At 27.5% G+C, this 21,330-nt stretch overlaps 1 protein-coding gene across 1 annotated transcript in view; it reads left to right on the plus strand.

The window, feature by feature from the left end:
- The window catches only part of LOC130449951 (eyes absent homolog 2), a 57,225-nt gene that overhangs the window by 12,041 nt on the left and 23,854 nt on the right, over positions 1-21,330 (plus strand). The window lies entirely within an intron of this gene.

Consider the following 21,330-nt stretch of genomic DNA (forward strand, 5'->3'; position numbering starts at 1 on the left):
ATAAATTTATCACTCTTATAAAAAAACGTTTCAAGTTATAAATTTAGTACTTTTATAAAAAATCGTTTCAATTTATAAATTTAGTACTTTTATAAAAAACGTTTCAATTTATAAATTTAGTACTTTTATAAAAAAATCGTTTCAATTTATAAATTTAGTACTTTTATAAAAATTCGTTTCAATTTATAAATTTAGTACTTTTATAAAAAAATCGTTTCAATTTATAAATTTATCACTCTTATAAAAAACGTTTCAATTTATAAATTTAGTACTTTTATAAAAAAATCGTTTCAATTTATAAATTTAGTACTTTTATAAAAAATCGTTTCAATTTATAAATTTATCACTCTTATAAAAAAACGTTTCAAGTTATAAATTTAGTACTTTTATAAAAAATCGTTTCAATTTATAAATTTAGTACTTTTATAAAAAAATCGTTTCAATTTATAAATTTATCACTCTTATAAAAAACGTTTCAATTTATAAATTTAGTACTTTTATAAAAAAATCGTTTCAATTTATAAATTTAGTACTTTTATAAAAAATCGTTTCAATTTATAAATTTAGTACTTTTATAAAAAACGTTTCAATTTATAAATTTAGTACTTTTATAAAAAAATCGTTTCAATTTATAAATTTAGTACTTTTATAAAAATTCGTTTCAATTTATAAATTTAGTACTTTTATAAAAAAATCGTTTCAATTTATAAATTTATCACTCTTATAAAAAACGTTTCAATTTATAAATTTAGTACTTTTATAAAAAAACGTTTCAATTTATAAATTTAGTACTTTTATAAAAAACGTTTCAATTTATAAATTTAGTACTTTTATAAAAAAATCGTTTCAATTTATAAATTTAGTACTTTTATAAAAATTCGTTTCAATTTATAAATTTAGTACTTTTATAAAAAAATCGTTTCAATTTATAAATTTATCACTCTTATAAAAAACGTTTCAATTTATAAATTTAGTACTTTTATAAAAAAATCGTTTCAATTTATAAATTTAGTACTTTTATAAAAAATCGTTTCAATTTATAAATTTATCACTCTTATAAAAAAACGTTTCAAGTTATAAATTTAGTACTTTTATAAAAAATCGTTTCAATTTATAAATTTAGTACTTTTATGAAAAACGTTTCAATTTATAAATTTAGTACTTTTATAAAAAAATCGTTTCAATTTATAAATTTAGTACTTTTATAAAAATTCGTTTCAATTTATAAATTTAGTACTTTTATAAAAAAATCGTTTCAATTTATAAATTTAGTAAATACTTTTATAAAAAAATCGTTTAAATTCATAAAATTAGTACTTTTATAATCCATCGTTTTAATTTATAAATTTATCACTCTTATGAAAAAACGTTTCAATTTATAAATTTATCACTCTTATAAAAAACGTTTCAATTTATAAATTTAGTACTTTTATAAAAAAATCGTTTCAATTTATAAATTTAGTACTTTTATAAAAAATCGTTTCAATTTATAAATTTATCACTCTTATAAAAAAACGTTTCAAGTTATAAATTTAGTACTTTTATAAAAAATCGTTTCAATTTATAAATTTAGTACTTTTATAAAAAACGTTTCAATTTATAAATTTAGTACTTTTATAAAAAAATCGTTTCAATTTATAAATTTAGTACTTTTATAAAAATTCGTTTCAATTTATAAATTTAGTACTTTTATAAAAAAATCGTTTCAATTTATAAATTTATCACTCTTATAAAAAACGTTTCAATTTATAAATTTAGTACTTTTATAAAAAAACGTTTCAATTTATAAATTTAGTACTTTTATAAAAAACGTTTCAATTTATAAATTTAGTACTTTTATAAAAAAATCGTTTCAATTTATAAATTTAGTACTTTTATAAAAATTCGTTTCAATTTATAAATTTAGTACTTTTATAAAAAAATCGTTTCAATTTATAAATTTATCACTCTTATAAAAAACGTTTCAATTTATAAATTTAGTACTTTTATAAAAAAATCGTTTCAATTTATAAATTTAGTACTTTTATAAAAAATCGTTTCAATTTATAAATTTATCACTCTTATAAAAAAACGTTTCAAGTTATAAATTTAGTACTTTTATAAAAAATCGTTTCAATTTATAAATTTAGTACTTTTATAAAAAACGTTTCAATTTATAAATTTAGTACTTTTATAAAAAAATCGTTTCAATTTATAAATTTAGTACTTTTATAAAAAATCGTTTCAATTTATAAATTTATCACTCTTATAAAAAAACGTTTCAAGTTATAAATTTAGTACTTTTATAAAAAATCGTTTCAATTTATAAATTTAGTACTTTTATAAAAAACGTTTCAAGTTATAAATTTAGTACTTTTATAAAAAATCGTTTCAATTTATAAATTTAGTACTTTTATAAAAAACGTTTCAATTTATAAATTTAGTACTTTTATAAAAAAATCGTTTCAATTTATAAATTTAGTACTTTTATAAAAATTCGTTTCAATTTATAAATTTAGTACTTTTATAAAAAAATCGTTTCAATTTATAAATTTAGTAAATACTTTTATAAAAAAATCGTTTAAATTCATAAAATTAGTACTTTTATAATCCATCGTTTTAATTTATAAATTTATCACTCTTATGAAAAAACGTTTCAATTTATAAATTTATCACTCTTATAAAAAACGTTTCAATTTATAAATTTAGTACTTTTATAAAAAAATCGTTTCAATTTATAAATTTAGTACTTTTATAAAAAATCGTTTCAATTTATAAATTTATCACTCTTATAAAAAAACGTTTCAAGTTATAAATTTAGTACTTTTATAAAAAATCGTTTCAATTTATAAATTTAGTACTTTTATAAAAAACGTTTCAATTTATAAATTTAGTACTTTTATAAAAAAATCGTTTCAATTTATAAATTTAGTACTTTTATAAAAATTCGTTTCAATTTATAAATTTAGTACTTTTATAAAAAAATCGTTTCAATTTATAAATTTATCACTCTTATAAAAAACGTTTCAATTTATAAATTTAGTACTTTTATAAAAAAATCGTTTCAATTTATAAATTTAGTACTTTTATAAAAATTCGTTTCAATTTATAAATTTAGTACTTTTATAAAAAAATCGTTTCAATTTATAAATTTATCACTCTTATAAAAATCGTTTCAATTTATAAATTTAGTAAATACTTTTATAAAAAAATAGTTTAAATTCATAAAATTAGTACTTTTATAATCCATCATTTTAATTTATAAATTTATCACTCTTATGAAAAAACGTTTCAATTTATAAATTTAGTACTTTTATAAAAAATCGTTTCAATTTATAAATTTAGTACTTTTATAAAAAACGTTTCAATTTATAAATTTAGTACTTTTATAAAAAAATCGTTTCAATTTATAAATTTAGTACTTTTATAAAAAAATCGTTTCAATTTATAAATTTAGTACTTTTATAAAAAATCGTTTCAATTTATAAATTTATCACTCTTATAAAAAAACGTTTCAAGTTATAAATTTAGTACTTTTATAAAAAATCGTTTCAATTTATAAATTTAGTACTTTTATAAAAAACGTTTCAATTTATAAATTTAGTACTTTTATAAAAAAATCGTTTCAATTTATAAATTTAGTACTTTTATAAAAAAATCGTTTCAATTTATAAATTTAGTACTTTTATAAAAAATCGTTTCAATTTATAAATTTATCACTCTTATAAAAAAACGTTTCAAGTTATAAATTTAGTACTTTTATAAAAAATCGTTTCAATTTATAAATTTAGTACTTTTATAAAAAACGTTTCAATTTATAAATTTAGTACTTTTATAAAAAAATCGTTTCAATTTATAAATTTAGTACTTTTATAAAAAAATCGTTTCAATTTATAAATTTAGTACTTTTATAAAAAATCGTTTCAATTTATAAATTTATCACTCTTATAAAAAAACGTTTCAAGTTATAAATTTAGTACTTTTATAAAAAATCGTTTCAATTTATAAATTTAGTACTTTTATAAAAAACGTTTCAATTTATAAATTTAGTACTTTTATAAAAAAATCGTTTCAATTTATAAATTTAGTACTTTTATAAAAATTCGTTTCAATTTATAAATTTAGTACTTTTATAAAAAAATCGTTTCAATTTATAAATTTATCACTCTTATAAAAAACGTTTCAATTTATAAATTTAGTACTTTTATAAAAAAATCGTTTCAATTTATAAATTTAGTACTTTTATAAAAATTCGTTTCAATTTATAAATTTAGTACTTTTATAAAAAAATCGTTTCAATTTATAAATTTATCACTCTTATAAAAATCGTTTCAATTTATAAATTTAGTAAATACTTTTATAAAAAAATAGTTTAAATTCATAAAATTAGTACTTTTATAATCCATCATTTTAATTTATAAATTTATCACTCTTATGAAAAAACGTTTCAATTTATAAATTTAGTACTTTTATAAAAAATCGTTTCAATTTATAAATTTAGTACTTTTATAAAAAACGTTTCAATTTATAAATTTAGTACTTTTATAAAAAAATCGTTTCAATTTATAAATTTAGTACTTTTATAAAAAAATCGTTTCAATTTATAAATTTATCACTCTTATAAAAAACGTTTCAATTTATAAATTTAGTACTTTTATAAAAAAACGTTTCAATTTATAAATTTAGTACTTTTATAAAAAATCGTTTCAATTTATAAATTTAGTACTTTTATAAAAAACGTTTCAATTTATAAATTTAGTACTTTTATAAAAAAATCGTTTCAATTTATAAATTTAGTACTTTTATAAAAAAATCGTTTCAATTTATAAATTTATCACTCTTATAAAAAACGTTTCAATTTATAAATTTAGTACTTTTATAAAAAAACGTTTCAATTTATAAATTTAGTACTTTTATAAAAAATCGTTTCAATTTATAAATTTAGTAGATACTTTTATAAGAAAAATCGTTTCAATTTATAAATTTAATACATGAGTGTCTTTTTTTGAGTATTTCAGACTTTTCGTATAACTTTTTCTCCTAAATTTTCCATGCTTCTCATGTTCTAGATGTCTTACTAGCTATTATATTCTTTAATTAAATATATACAGGGAAAATAATAAATAATTTCCTTCGGATTATAATACGGATATTTCAAGTGAAACAGCCGTTTTTAAAAACATTTTGTTTACACGAAAAATATAATGGACTTAATGCCAAATTCTTTACGTCTCAGGTAGAAAATGTCGTAGTTGAAGATTTGATCTGATTTCGAAAATAATCTCAACGGATTATGTCAGATGTTCGGCCGAGTTGAAAAAACACTCCTTAAAAACCCGTATAATCTTTTGTAAAAATGTAAACGGCCTACAAATGAATGCCACAATAGATATACGAAAATGAGCAGTTGCACGCTTTCAATAAAACAAATTATCGTCGTCTTTTGAAAATTTTTCGTGCAGAAAATCATTCAGATCAAGTACCCACTCGACCTCAAAGTCACGAGGTTCCTAATGCACTTTACTAATCGAAAATTCAGTCAAGTGCAAATAAAACTTAAAATATAAAATAAAAATTAATAAAATTAAATCGAAATCGTCACTTTATTGATCGAAAATCTAATCTGGGAACAGAAAATAATCCAAAGGGGCTAAATCTGGCGTAAAGGATGCGTGAAATGGCAATTCGAACTTAATTTTTGATGAAACACTCCTTGTCTCTTGTCTTGATGATGAAACACTCCTTGTCTTGACGAAACACTCCCTGTTTTGATGAAACACTCCTTTGTCTCGATGATGAAACACTCCTTTGTCTCGATGATGAAACACTCCTTGTCTTGATGAAACACTCCTTTGTCTCGATGATGAAACACTCCTTTGTCTAGATGATGAAACACTCCTTTGTCTCGATGATGAAACACTCCTTTGTCTCGATGATGAAACACTCCTTTGTCTCGATGATGAAACACTCCTTTGTCTCGATGATGAAACACTCCTTTGTCTCGATGATGAAACACTCCTTTGTCTAGATGATGAAACACTCCTTGTCTTGATGAAACACTCCTTTGTCTCGATGATGAAACACTCCTTGTCTTAATGAAACACCCTTTGTTTTGATGAAACACCCCTTGTCTTGATGAAACAATCCTTTGTCTTAATGAAACACTCCTTTGTCTCGATGATGAAACACTCCTTGTCTTAATGAAACACCCTTTGTTTTGATGAAACACCCCTTGTCTTGATGAAACACTCCTTGTCTTGATGAAACACTCCTTTGTCTCGATGATGAAACACTCCTTTGTCTCGATGATGAAACACTCCTTTGTCTCGATGATGAAACACTCCTTTGTCTCGATGATGAAACACTCCTTTGTCTAGATGATGAAACACTCCTTGTCTTGATGAAACACTCCTTTGTCTCGATGATGAAACACTCCTTGTCTTAATGAAACACCCTTTGTTTTGATGAAACACCCCTTGTCTTGATGAAACAATCCTTTGTCTTAATGAAACACTCCTTTGTCTCGATGATGAAACACTCCTTGTCTTGATGAAACACTCCTTTGTCTCGATGATGAAACACTCCTTTGTCTCGATGATGAAACACTCCTTTGTCTCGATGATGAAACACTCCTTTGTCTCGATGATGAAACACTCCTTTGTCTCGATGATGAAACACTCCTTTGTCTCGATGATGAAACACTCCTTTGTCTCGATGATGAAACACTCCTTTGTCTCGATGATGAAACACTCCTTTGTCTCGATGATGAAACACTCCTTGTCTTGATGAAACACTCCTTTTATTAATATCCTTGTTTGCGGAAGAAACGGTTTTCACCTTTGGAGCCGATTCACTCTTTTTAGTCCAACGTTTTTGGTTGTTTTTTCGCTTGGGATGTGAACCGATGGAACCGAGTTTCATCGACGGTTTTATTTCTTTGAAACACTCGATGGAACCGTCTTCGCGCGGTACCCATCCTGCACACAGCTTGGCCACCCAATTCTCCAGATTTAACTTTGTTTTTGGGGTGGATTAGTTATCGAATCGGCTGATTTTTGGTTTATTAAATCGAAATTTGATCCGCAGTCGACCTATTTCATTTAAACGTGATAATTTGATACAGGACGTCCCTCAAATAGGGACCGAATCAAATCAACGGTCTCGGTTTTTGTTTTTTTCGGTACTAGAAACAGCGAATATTGTTTTTGAAACGATAATTTTTTCGTATTTTTCGAATATATTTCGATGGTTATTAGATAGTAGACTTCCTTTAGAATTAAGTATCGGTCGAGAGTCCCTTTAGAGTAGGTAGTTCTAAAGCAAATAAGACTTCCCGGCCCCCATCGAGGACGAAAATAAAGAGAGGGCCTTTTAATGTAAGAGCAAACATGTGGTTTTCAGCGTGATGTGCGTCTGTCAAATTACTGACTGAAATGTTATTTGAAAAAGAGTCTTTCAGACACAACGGGGCGGTAGAAAAATATGTTTTGCATCGATGGTCTTTTTGTAGTTCTAGGAATTTGGGCGTCTTTTGTAAATAAAAGGCTTCTGTTTAATCTATTGTGAAACAGTGGAAGGAATGTTGTTAAAAATCGATTTTAGAATCGCCGATTGCTAATTTGGCGATCGAAAGATGAACGATAAACGAAAAAATAATGAAATTAACGAAAAAATTCGTTATAAAACACAAAAATATGGAAGTTTGTGATAAAATTTGGTAGATGCGGATGCTGATACAAACAAAATTGACGATGCTTAAGAAGAAAACGATGAAACAAAGTAATTGCAGTTGGGATTGCTTAGAAAGAACTAATTTTCGAAAAACGATGATCTAAACAATGTTTTTTCGTTCCGAAACTAAAAATATCCAAAAAAAAAACAATCTTTTTGAAGTAATAGAAGTTGGAAAGCAGTAATTCAAGTTTGGTGACTTACGATGAAGTTTAAAACAACCAAATACCGAAGAAATTCATTGTCGAACTTTTTTGAAATAATCGGCATTCAAAAAGTTGTTAATTACCCCCGGGGGGGCGCGTTATCCATTGAAATCAAGCCTCTTTCTGGTTTCATCTTCAAAAGTCCATAGAAAGTCAAAATTTGGTGATACTTTGAAAAAAAAACGATGAAACAAAGTAATTGCAGTTGGGATTGCTTAGAAAGAACTAATTTTCGAAAAACGATGATCTAAACAATGTTTTTTCGTTCCAAAACTAAAAATATCCAAAAAAAAAACAATCTTTTTGAAGTAATAGAAGTTGGAAAGCAGTAATTCAAGTTTGGTGACTTACGATGAAGTTTAAAACAACCAAATACCGAAGAAATTCATTGTCGAACTTTTTTGAAATAATCGGCATTCAAAAAGTTGTTAATTACCCCCGGGGGGGCGCGTTATCCATTAAAATCAAGCCTCTTTCTGGTTTCATCTTCAAAAGTCCATAGAAAGTCAAAATTTGGTGATACTTTGAAAAAAAAACGATGAAACAAAGTAATTGCAGTTGGGATTGCTTAGAAAGAACTAATTTTCGAAAAACGATGATCTAAACAATGTTTTTTCGTTCCAAAACTAAAAATATCCAAAAAAAAAACAATCTTTTTGAAGTAATAGAAGTTGGAAAGCAGTAATTCAAGTTTGGTGACTTACGATGAAGTTTAAAACAACCAAATACCGAATAAATTCATTGTCGAACTTTTTTGAAATAATCGGCATTCAAAAAGTTGTTAATTACCCCCGGGGGGGCGCGTTATCCATTAAAATCAAGCCTCTTTCTGGTTTCATCTTCAAAAGTCCATAGAAAGTCAAAATTTGGTGATACTTTGAAAAAAAAACGATGAAACAAAGTGGTTGCAGTTGGGATTGTTTAGAAAATAATTAATTTCAGCAGAATGTACGTAATATCAAAAGACATTATACCAGGGAAGGTGGAATGTCAGTTAGATAAGCGACAAACCAAAAACGAGACCGGAGGACCATCAAAGAAATAACGAAAAGGTTTCGCAATAAGAAAAAATAGTAAAAATTAATTTGTGTATGAATTTAAACAGAAAAAAAAATAATTTGGTTGAGATTTTTTAACAAATTATTATAAGGTAGTAGCTTGTCTTCACTTTTATTTTAAATATAAAGTGTGGTTATAACTATTTTGAGAGGTTAGCTTCATCCCTTTGGTGTCCAATGAAATAATTCATGATATTTTTGATGGAACCTCGTATTCAAAAGTATTGACGTCACACACCGCCATTATCAACTCAGATCAACGATTAATTTCAAAAGTTTTAACTGCGTCGACGATCGTGTATATATATTCGATGATTTATCGTTTTTTCGTTACTTTTTTTGATTAATTTCACTAAAAAATATATTCTAGTACGAGACACAAACTTTATTTATAGAAATAACTATAAAAATATGACAATCGCGACATCAAACTTCAGTTGTCAATTACGATTAACCCGAAATTCGATTTATACCGCCAAAATTCGAATTTAAACTTGCAGTTCACGCGAAAAATTAACAGTGCATTCAAATTAGAATGATTATAATAGTTTTTCAACTTTTAACATGAATTTTGTGAGGTTATAACCAAGGAATAGGTCATTTCAGTTAGAAAAAACCACGTTTGAAAGTCAGAAATGTCTTTTAGACGATAGATAGTGTCAAAAACTTACTGTTTAACCTAAAAAAGTTTATTTTAATGTTTATTTATAAGATTAACAATAAAAATATGACAGTCGCGACGTCAAACTTCAGTTGTCAATTACGACCAACCGGAAATTCGATTTATACCGCCAAAATTCAAACTTAAACTTGTAGTTCACGCGAAAAATTAACAGTGCATTCAAATTAGAATGATTAAAATAGTTTTTCAACTTTTAACATGAATTTTGTGAGGTAATAAGCAAGGAATACGTCATATCAGTTAGAAAAAACCACGTTTGAAAGTCAGAAATGTCTTTTAGACGATAGATAGTGTCAAAAACTTACTGTTTAACCTAAAAAAGTTTATTTTAATGTTTATTTATAAGATTAACAATAAAAATATGACAGTCGCGACGTCAAACTTCAGTTGTCAATTACGACCAACCGGAAATTCGATTTATACCGCCAAAATTCAAACTTAAACTTGTAGTTCACGCGAAAAATTAACAGTGCATTCAAATTAGAATGATTAAAATAGTTTTTCAACTTTTAACATGAATTTTGTGAGGTAATAAGCAAGGAATACGTCATATCATTTAGAAAAAACCACGTTTGAAAGTCAGAAATGTCTTTTAGACGATAGATAGTGTCAAAAACTTACTGTTTAACCTAAAAAAGTTTATTTTAATGTTTATTTATAAGATTAACAATAAAAATATGACAGTCGCGACGTCAAACTTCAGTTGTCAATTACGACCAACCGGAAATTCGATTTATACCGCCAAAATTCAAATTTAAACTTGTAGTTCATGTGAAAAATTAACAGTGAATTCAAATTAGAATTATTATAATGGTTTGTCAACTTTTGACATGAATTTTGTGAGGTTATAAACAAGGAATACGTCAGATCAGTTAGAAAAAACTATTTTTGAAAGTCGGAAATGTCTTTTAGACGATAGAAAATGTCAAAAACTTACTGTTTAACCTAAAAAAGTTTATTTTAATGTTTATTTATAAGATTAACTATAAAAATATGACAGCCGCGACGTCAAACTTCAGTTGTCAATTAAGACCAACCGGAAATTCGATTTATACCGCCAAAATTCAAATTTAAACTTGCAATTCACGCGAAAAATTAACAGTGCATTCAAATTAGAATGATTATAATGGTTTGTCAACTTTTGACATGAATTTTGTGAGGTTATAAACAAGGAATACGTCAGATCAGTTAGAAAAAACTATTTTTGAAAGTCAGAAATGTCTTTTAGACGATAGATAGTGTCAAAAACTTACTGTTTAACCTAAAAAAGTTTATTTTAATGTTTATTTATAAGATTAACAATAAAAATATGACAGTCGCGACGTCAAACTTCAGTTGTCAATTACGACCAACCGGAAATTCGATTTATACCGCCAAAATTCAAACTTAAACTTGTAGTTCACGCGAAAAATTAACAGTGCATTCAAATTAGAATGATTAAAATAGTTTTTCAACTTTTAACATGAATTTTGTGAGGTAATAAGCAAGGAATACGTCATATCATTTAGAAAAAACCACGTTTGAAAGTCAGAAATGTCTTTTAGACGATAGATAGTGTCAAAAACTTACTGTTTAACCTAAAAAAGTTTATTTTAATGTTTATTTATAAGATTAACAATAAAAATATGACAGTCGCGACGTCAAACTTCAGTTGTCAATTACGACCAACCGGAAATTCGATTTATACCGCCAAAATTCAAATTTAAACTTGTAGTTCATGTGAAAAATTAACAGTGAATTCAAATTAGAATTATTATAATGGTTTGTCAACTTTTGACATGAATTTTGTGAGGTTATAAACAAGGAATACGTCAGATCAGTTAGAAAAAACTATTTTTGAAAGTCGGAAATGTCTTTTAGACGATAGAAAATGTCAAAAACTTACTGTTTAACCTAAAAAAGTTTATTTTAATGTTTATTTATAAGATTAACTATAAAAATATGACAGCCGCGACGTCAAACTTCAGTTGTCAATTAAGACCAACCGGAAATTCGATTTATACCGCCAAAATTCAAATTTAAACTTGCAATTCACGCGAAAAATTAACAGTGCATTCAAATTAGAATGATTATAATGGTTTGTCAACTTTTGACATGAATTTTGTGAGGTTATAAACAAGGAATACGTCAGATCAGTTAGAAAAAACTATTTTTGAAAGTCAGAAATGTCTTTTAGACGATAGATAGTGTCAAAAACTTACTGTTTAACCTAAAAAAGTTTATTTTAATGTTTATTTATAAGATTAACAATAAAAATATGACAGTCGCGACGTCAAACTTCAGTTGTCAATTAAGACCAACCGGAAATTCGATTTATACCGCCAAAATTCAAATTTAAACTTGCAATTCACGCGAAAAATTAACAGTGCATTCAAATTAGAATGATTATAATGGTTTGTCAACTTTTGACATGAATTTTGTGAGGTTATAAACAAGGAATACGTCAGATCAGTTAGAAAAAACTATTTTTGAAAGTCAGAAATGTCTTTTAGACGATAGATAGTGTCAAAAACTTACTGTTTAACCTAAAAAAGTTTATTTTAATGTTTATTTATAAGATTAACAATAAAAATATGACAGTCGCGACGTCAAACTTCAGTTGTCAATTACGACCAACCGGAAATTCGATTTATACCGCCAAAATTCAAACTTAAACTTGTAGTTCACGCGAAAAATTAACAGTGCATTCAAATTAGAATGATTAAAATAGTTTTTCAACTTTTAACATGAATTTTGTGAGGTAATAAGCAAGGAATACGTCATATCATTTAGAAAAAACCACGTTTGAAAGTCAGAAATGTCTTTTAGACGATAGATAGTGTCAAAAACTTACTGTTTAACCTAAAAAAGTTTATTTTAATGTTTATTTATAAGATTAACAATAAAAATATGACAGTCGCGACGTCAAACTTCAGTTGTCAATTACGACCAACCGGAAATTCGATTTATACCGCCAAAATTCAAATTTAAACTTGTAGTTCATGTGAAAAATTAACAGTGAATTCAAATTAGAATTATTATAATGGTTTGTCAACTTTTGACATGAATTTTGTGAGGTTATAAACAAGGAATACGTCAGATCAGTTAGAAAAAACTATTTTTGAAAGTCGGAAATGTCTTTTAGACGATAGAAAATGTCAAAAACTTACTGTTTAACCTAAAAAAGTTTATTTTAATGTTTATTTATAAGATTAACTATAAAAATATGACAGCCGCGACGTCAAACTTCAGTTGTCAATTAAGACCAACCGGAAATTCGATTTATACCGCCAAAATTCAAATTTAAACTTGCAATTCATGCGAAAAATTAATAGTGAATTTAAATTAGAATTATTATAATAGTTTTTCAACTTTTAACATGAATTTTGTGAGGTTATAACCAAGGAATACGTTATATCAATTAGAAATAACCACGTTTGAAAGTCAGAAATGTCTTTTAGACGATACACAGTGTCAAACACTTATTGCATGACCAAAAAAAGTTAATTTTGGTTTAGTTGAAATTTTGGTTGTTCAAATGAAGGTTAAAGTTTATTTTTTTATCAGAATCCTCTTGAAATATCAACACGTCTTGCACACAAACTTCGAATGTAATAAACAGACGAAACGTGCCTCTTCAATTTGCAAAATTACAAATACCTCAATAATTACATCACATACCACCCACCGGTTTCACGTATATTTTTGTCTCAAACCGAAATCGCTGAATGGATACTTAAACTTGGATCAGCTTAATGTTCGACAGCTGTACAACAATGTAGAAGCTTGTTGAGTCTACTATAGTTTATGCAGCTGCCTTTTGTTTTTTCCTTTTAAAAAAATTCCCAGATTAACTTTTACTTTAACGACAACGAAATATTATAAAAATCTTAAATTGTACCTAGTAGTGATTTCGCTACAAAAAATCACGTTATAATACCGAAACTTTTTATATTTCTTCTAGATAAACAACGTCGAACAATTTCAGCGGATTTTACATTATTTTTAACCAAAAAAACACTAAAAACCGATAATCTACGTAGCAGAATAATTCGATCCACCCTCGTATTATTCGTATGTTGGTAACCATTAAAAATATTTTCCTTAGTAAACTGAACATGTGTTTGACAAGTGACAAGTGACAAGTGACTAGTTATCGATATTACCGATATTCTAACCATTCATTTTGATTGAAAACACGTTGAATCTGAAATGAAGCGAAAAAAAATTCATAACTTAAGAATTTCTGAAAAAAACTAATCAAAATGCATTATTAAGATCGGGAGAATTTCGAATCGGAAATAATTTTACAACTCGGGGGTTAATATCACGACAGAAATGGGCTACGTTGGACCTGGTGCTCGAAGTGGACGACATCTACTGGAATCCCATGGGAATTCGTTGTGAAATTGTCTAACTGTATTAATCCTGGAGGTTTTCCAGATTGATGAGCACGGAAATCATGCCAGCGATAACTTGCGAGGTACCTGGTGCCCGGGTGACTGAATTACACGTCGTCGCCTAGAGTTCCTTGGAAATTCGTTATTAAATTGTCCAGGTTATGCAGTAATTTAATAAAAAAATACATTAAAATAAACTTTTTTAGGTTATGCAGTAAGTTTTTGACACTATCTATCGTCTAAAAGACATTTCCGTGTTTTTCTAAACTGACATGACGTATTCCTTGCTTATAACCTCACAAAATTCATGTTAAAAGTTGAAAAACTATTATAATAATTCTTATTTGAATGCACTGTTAATTTTTTGCATGAACTGCAAGTTTAAATTTGAATTTTGGCGGTATAAATCGAATTTCCGGTTAGTCGTAATTGACAACTGAAGTTTGACGTCGCGACTGTCATATTTCTATAGTTAATGTTATAAATAAACATTAAAATAAACTTTTTTAGGTTAAACAGTAAGTTTTTGACATTTTCTGTCGTATAAAAGACATTTCTGATTTTCAAATATGGTTTTTTCTAACTGATATGACGTATTCCTTGTTTATAACCTCACAAAATTCATGTTAAAAGTTGAAAAACTATTATAATCATTCTAATTTGAATGCACTGTTAATTTTTCGTGTGAACTACAAGTTTAAATTTGAATTTTGGCGGTATAAATCGAATTTCCGGTTGGTCGTAATTGACAACTGAAGTTTGACGTCGCTGCTGTCATATTTTTATAGTTAATGTTATAAATAAATATTAAAATAAACTTTTTTAGGTTAAACAGTGAGTTTTTGACACTATCTATCGTCTAAAAGACATTTCTGACTTTCAAACGTGGTTTTTTCTAACTGAAATGACGTATTCCTTGCTTATTACCTCACAAAATTCATGTTAAAAGTTGAAAAACTATTATAATCATTCTAATTTGAATGCACTGTTAATTTTTCGTGTGAACTACAAGTTTAAATTTGAATTTTGGCGGTATAAATCGAATTTCCGGTTGGTCTTAATTAACAACTGAAGTTTGACGTCGCGGCTGTCATATTTTTATAGTTAATCTTATAAATAAATATTAAAATAAACTTTTTTAGGTTAAACAGTGAGTTTTTGACACTATCTATCGTCTAAAAGACATTTCTGACTTTCAAACGTGGTTTTTTCTAACTGAAATGACGTATTCCTTGCTTATTACCTCACAAAATTCATGTTAAAAGTTGAAAAACTATTATAATCATTCTAATTTGAATGCACTGTTAATTTTTCGTGTGAACTACAAGTTTAAATTTGAATTTTGGCGGTATAAATCGAATTTCCGGTTGGTCTTAATTAACAACTGAAGTTTGACGTCGCGGCTGTCATATTTTTATAGTTAATCTTATAAATAAATATTAAAATAAACTTTTTTAGGTTAAACAGTGAGTTTTTGACACTATCTATCGTCTAAAAGACATTTCTGACTTTCAAACGTGGTTTTTTCTAACTGATATGACGTATTCCTTGTTTATAACCTCACAAAATTCATGTTAAAAGTTGAAAAACTATTATAATCATTCTAATTTGAATGCACTGTTAATTTTTCGCGTGAACTACAAGTTTAAATTTGAATTTTGGCGGTATAAATCGAATTTCCGGTTGGTCGTAATTGACAACTGAAGTTTGACGTCGCGACTGTCATATTTTTATAGTTAATCTTATAAATAAATATTAAAATAAACTTTTTTAGGTTAAACAGTGAGTTTTTGACACTATCTATCGTCTAAAAGACATTTCTGACTCACAAACATGGTTTTTTCTAACTGATATGACGTATTCCTTGTTTATAACCTCACAAAATTCATGTTAAAAGTTGAAAAACTATTATAATCATTCTAATTTGAATGCACTGTTAATTTTTCGCGTGAACTACAAGTTTAAATTTGAATTTTGGCGGTATAAATCGAATTTCCGGTTGGTCGTAATTGACAACTGAAGTTTGACGTCGCGACTGTCATATTTTTATAGTTAATCTTATAAATAAATATTAAAATAAACTTTTTTAGGTTAAACAGTGAGTTTTTGACACTATCTATCGTCTAAAAGACATTTCTGACTCACAAACATGGTTTTTTCTAACTGATATGACGTATTCCTTGTTTATAACCTCACAAAATTCATGTTAAAAGTTGAAAAACTATTATAATCATTCTAATTTGAATGCACTGTTAATTTTTCGCGTGAACTACAAGTTTAAATTTGAATTTTGGCGGTATAAATCGAATTTCCGGTTGGTCGTAATTGACAACTGAAGTTTGACGTCGCGACTGTCATATTTTTATAGTTAATGTTATAAATAAACATTAAAATAAACTTTTTTAGGTTATGCAGTAAGTTTTAGACACTATCTATCGTCTAAAAGACATTTCCGTGTTTTTCTAAACTGACATGACGTATTCCTTGTATATAACCTCACAAAATTCATGTTAAAAGTTGAAAAACTATTATAATCATTCTAATTTGAATGCACTGTTAACTTTTCGCATGAACTGCAAGTTTAAATTCGAATTTTGGCGGTATAAATCGAATTTCCGGTTAGTCGTAATTGACAACTGAAGTTTGACGTCGCGACTGTCATATTTCTATAGTTAATGTTATAAATAAACATTAAAATAAACTTTTTTAGGTTAAACAGTGAGTTTTTGACACTATCTATCGTCTAAAAGACATTTCTGACTCACAAACATGGTTTTTTCTAACTGATATGACGTATTCCTTGTTTATAACCTCACAAAATTCATGTTAAAAGTTTAAAAACTATTTTAATCATTCTAATTTGAATTCACTGTTAATTTTTCGCGTGAACTACAAGTTTAAATTTGAATTTTGGCGGTATAAATCGAATTTCCGGTTGGTCTTAATTGACAACTGAAGTTTGACGTCGCGGCTGTCATGTTTTTATAGTTAATCTTATAAATAAACATTAAAATAAACTTTTTTAGGTAAGTTTTTGACATTTTCTATCGTCTAAAAGACATTTCCGACTTTCAAACTTGGTTTTTTCTAAATGATATGACGTATTCCTTGTTTATAACCTCACAAAATTCATGTTAAAAGTTGAAAAACCATTATAATCATTCTAATTTGAATTCACTGTTAATTTTTCGCGTGAACTACAAGTTTAAATTTGAATTTTGGCGGTATAAATCGAATTTCCGGTTGGTCTTAATTGACAACTGAAGTTTGACGTCGCGGCTGTCATATTTTTATAGTTAATCTTATAAATAAACATTAAAATAAACTTTTTTAGGTAAGTTTTTGACATTTTCTATCGTCTAAAAGACATTTCCGACTTTCCTTACAAAATTAATGTTAAAAGTTTTAATCCTGGAGGTATTCCAGATTGCTGAGCACGAAAATCGTGACAAAAATATATACGAGGTTCAAATTCTCTGAGAAACTACGTCAATTTCATCTTTTTTCAACCAAAATTCATTAATTTCCAACAAAAAATCAATTTTTTCAACGTTTCATTTCCGTTTTTCCATTTTCGTCGACTTCTATGTCATTTCCTTCGTCTGCAGTGTCTTTGTCGGGATATTCATGCAGCGAATTCTCTTCGGGCGAAATATTTTCTTAAAAACTCAGAAGTATTTAGTCCAAACTTCGATATTTCAATTCTACATAAGGATTTGTCAGTTTTTTTCATCGTCTCCATTACATCCAACAGTAAACTGATATTTCCACTATTTTTTCCTAAACCAAAAACGTCGCGGCGAAGCCTTCGAAGTGATTTACAGGTGACAAAAAAAAAAAACTAGAACCCAGATAAAGACCTACAAATTTCTGTCCCTTCCCGTTTAATAAGTTCGGTGTCAAATTCACCCCTTCACCGAATTCCATCTTAAATAATTAAATTTAATCACTTCCTTTTATTAAATTTATCGCAATACTCATATTTCCATAAAACTACCCCTGTTTTACCGCTTCCTGGTGCATCACTTTCGAAGATTACCACCAGGTGTTGTTGTTTAAACAAAAATGTAACTAGCGCCATCTCCAGGTTAAAACCGGTAGTTAAGAAACTGTTTTCTTAGTGTATGTTGTTGAAAGCGTCTAATTTTAATTTTTCTATTTCGATTCCGGGGTTTATTTAAGCGGTTGTTAACCAGGTGGATGATTTAAGTCGTGTTTTTGATTGTCGTTTGTTTTTTTTGTCTTTTTTGAACGACGCGAACGATTCGGGTTGCGGCAAATTTCGAAAATAGATTAAAATATTATATTTCGTGAGAAAACCGAACGCGTATATAAAAATTTCGTGTTTCTAACCCTTTTTTGGGATAAAGGAATTTGAGTACTCGAAAAGGGTGGGAAAAAACAGGTTATCGAAAGGGTTGCGATAAGAAAAAAATCGAAAATTGTATAAAATATGGTTTTAACCTTTTTGGATTGTTTTGGAAATGGATTTATATGTAAAAAAGGGATTGGAAATTGATTATTTTTGTTAGAAAGGGTTAAGTAGAGGGAAAAGGGTTCGGTTTTTGGTGTAGAAACGGTTTTATTGACAATAAATTTGATAATAATAGAATCATGAGAAAAAAAATTAAACTACGGTACTTGGAACTCGACAAATATTCGTCGTGGTACATTTTGTAGACGGAAAAAGAAAAAATCTGACACATAATGTGCCTGCATATCTTAAAATCTTCATTATCTTTTTTATATTTAGTTTTAAACTCAATGGGTGTTCCCCGTTTCATCATATAATATATATAAGGGACTATAGGGGGTGGCTTTTATAAATTTCCATCATTCGAATGTGTTAAATCGTATATGGAACTACTGCAAAAAAGGCAATTCGTCAATAATAGAAAAATAAGTTGTAATCAATCTTAAATAGATGAATTTTTCCAAAAAAATATAAATTTCTATGATTAATGGATTATTTTGGAACAATCCGAGGAAATCCTGATGTAAAATAATCCTGATAAGGATCTCACGAGGCAATCATAATAAAAATCTTTGCGAGGCAATCATAATCCAAGTTAAACTTGATCAAAGACCTGATTATTGATCTGGGTTACATCCTTATCAAAATTTCGACAAATTATCCTGTTTTGTACCTCATTAAGGTCCTTATTTGTCCTTTCGTAAATAATTTTTGCTTTTTTGAACCTCTCGATTCCATACAAACCAATAATATGCCGGGGAATCGTGATTAAAACATTCCGAGGCAATCCTGATGAAAATCATGTATAATAATCCTGATTGGACTGATTTAAAGTAATCCTGATAAGGATCTCACGAGGCAATCATAATAAAAATCTTTGCGAGGCAATCATAATCAAAGTTAAACTTGATCAAAGACCTGATTATTGATCTGGGTTACATCCTTATCAAAATTTCGACAAATTATCCTGTTTTGTACCTCATTAAGGTCCTTATTTGTCCTTTCGTAAATAATTTTTGCTTTTTTGAACCTCTCGATTCCATACAAACCAATAATATGCCGGGGAATCGTGATTAAAACATTCCGAGGCAATCCTGATGAAAATCATGTATAATAATCCTGATTGGACTGATTTAAAGTAATCCTGATAAGGATCTCACGAGGCAATCATAATAAAAATCTTTGCGAGGCAATCATAATCCAAGTTAAACTTGATCAAAGACCTGATTATTGATCTGGGTTACATCCTTATCAAAATTTCGACAAATTATCCTGTTTTGTACCTCATTAAGGTCCTTATTTGTCCTTTCGTAAATAATTTTTGCTTTTTTGAACCTCTCGATTCCATAAAAACCAATAATATGCCGGGGAATCGTGATTAAAACATTCCGAGACAATCCTGATGAAAATCATGTATAATAATCCTGATTAGACTGATTTAAAGTAATCCTGATAAGGATCTCACGAGGCAATCATAATAAAAATCATTGCGAGGCAATCATAATCCAAGTTAAACTTGATCAAAGACCTGATTATTGATCTGGGTTACATCCTTATCAAAATTTCGACAAATTATCCTGTTTTGTACCTCATTAAGGTCCTTATTTGTCCTTTCGTAAATAATTTTTGCTTTTTTGAACCTCTCGATTCCATAAAAACCAATAATATGCCGGGGAATCGTGATTAAAACATTCCGAGACAATCCTGATGAAAATCATGTATAATAATCCTGATTAGACTGATTTAAAGTAATCCTGATAAGGATCTCACGAGGCAATCATAATAAAAATCTTTGCGAGGCAATCATAATCCAAGTTAAACTTGATCAAAGACCTGATTATTGATCTGGGTTACATCCTTATCAAAATTTCGACAAATTATCCTGTTTTGTACCTCATTAAGGTCCTTATTTGTCCTTTCGTAAATAATTTTTGCTTTTTTGAACCTCTCGATTCCATACAAACCAATAATATGCCGGGGAATCGTGATTAAAACATTCCGAGGCAATCCTGATGAAAATCATGTATAATAATCCTGATTGGACTGATTTAAAGTAATCCTGATAAGGATCTCACGAGGCAATCATAATAAAAATCTTTGCGAGGCAATCATAATCAAAGTTAAACTTGATCAAAGACCTGATTATTGATCTGGGTTACATCCTTATCAAAATTTCGACAAATTATCCTGTTTTGTACCTCATTAAGGTCCTTATTTGTCCTTTCGTAAATAATTTTTGCTTTTTTGAACCTCTAGATTCCATAAAAACCAATAATATGCCGGGGAATCGTGATTAAAACATTCCGAGACAATCCTGATGAAAATCATGTATAATAATCCTGATTAGACTGATTTAAAGTAATCCTGATAAGGATCTCACGAGGCAATCATAATAAAAATCTTTGCGAGGCAATCATAATCCAAATTAAACTTGATCAAAGACCTGATTATTGATCTGGGTTACATCCTTATCAAAATTTCGACAAATTATCCTGTTTTGTACCTCATTAAGGTCCTTATTTGTCCTTTCGTAAATAATTTTTGCTTTTTTGAACCTCTAGATTCCATAAAAACCAATAATATGCCGGGGAATCGTGATTAAAACATTCCGAGACAATCCTGATGAAAATCATGTATAATAATCCTGATTGGACTGATTTAAAGTAATCCTGATAAGGATCTCACGAGGCAATCATAATAAAAATCTTTGCGAGGCAATCATAATCCAAGTTAAACTTGATCAAAGACCTGATTATTGATCTGGGTTACATCCTTATCAAAATTTCGACAAATTATCCTGTTTTGTACCTCATTAAGGTCC

The sequence above is a fragment of the Diorhabda sublineata genome, chromosome 10 (genome assembly GCF_026230105.1).
Source record: "Diorhabda sublineata isolate icDioSubl1.1 chromosome 10, icDioSubl1.1, whole genome shotgun sequence".
NCBI classification, from domain to species: domain Eukaryota; kingdom Metazoa; phylum Arthropoda; class Insecta; order Coleoptera; family Chrysomelidae; genus Diorhabda; species Diorhabda sublineata.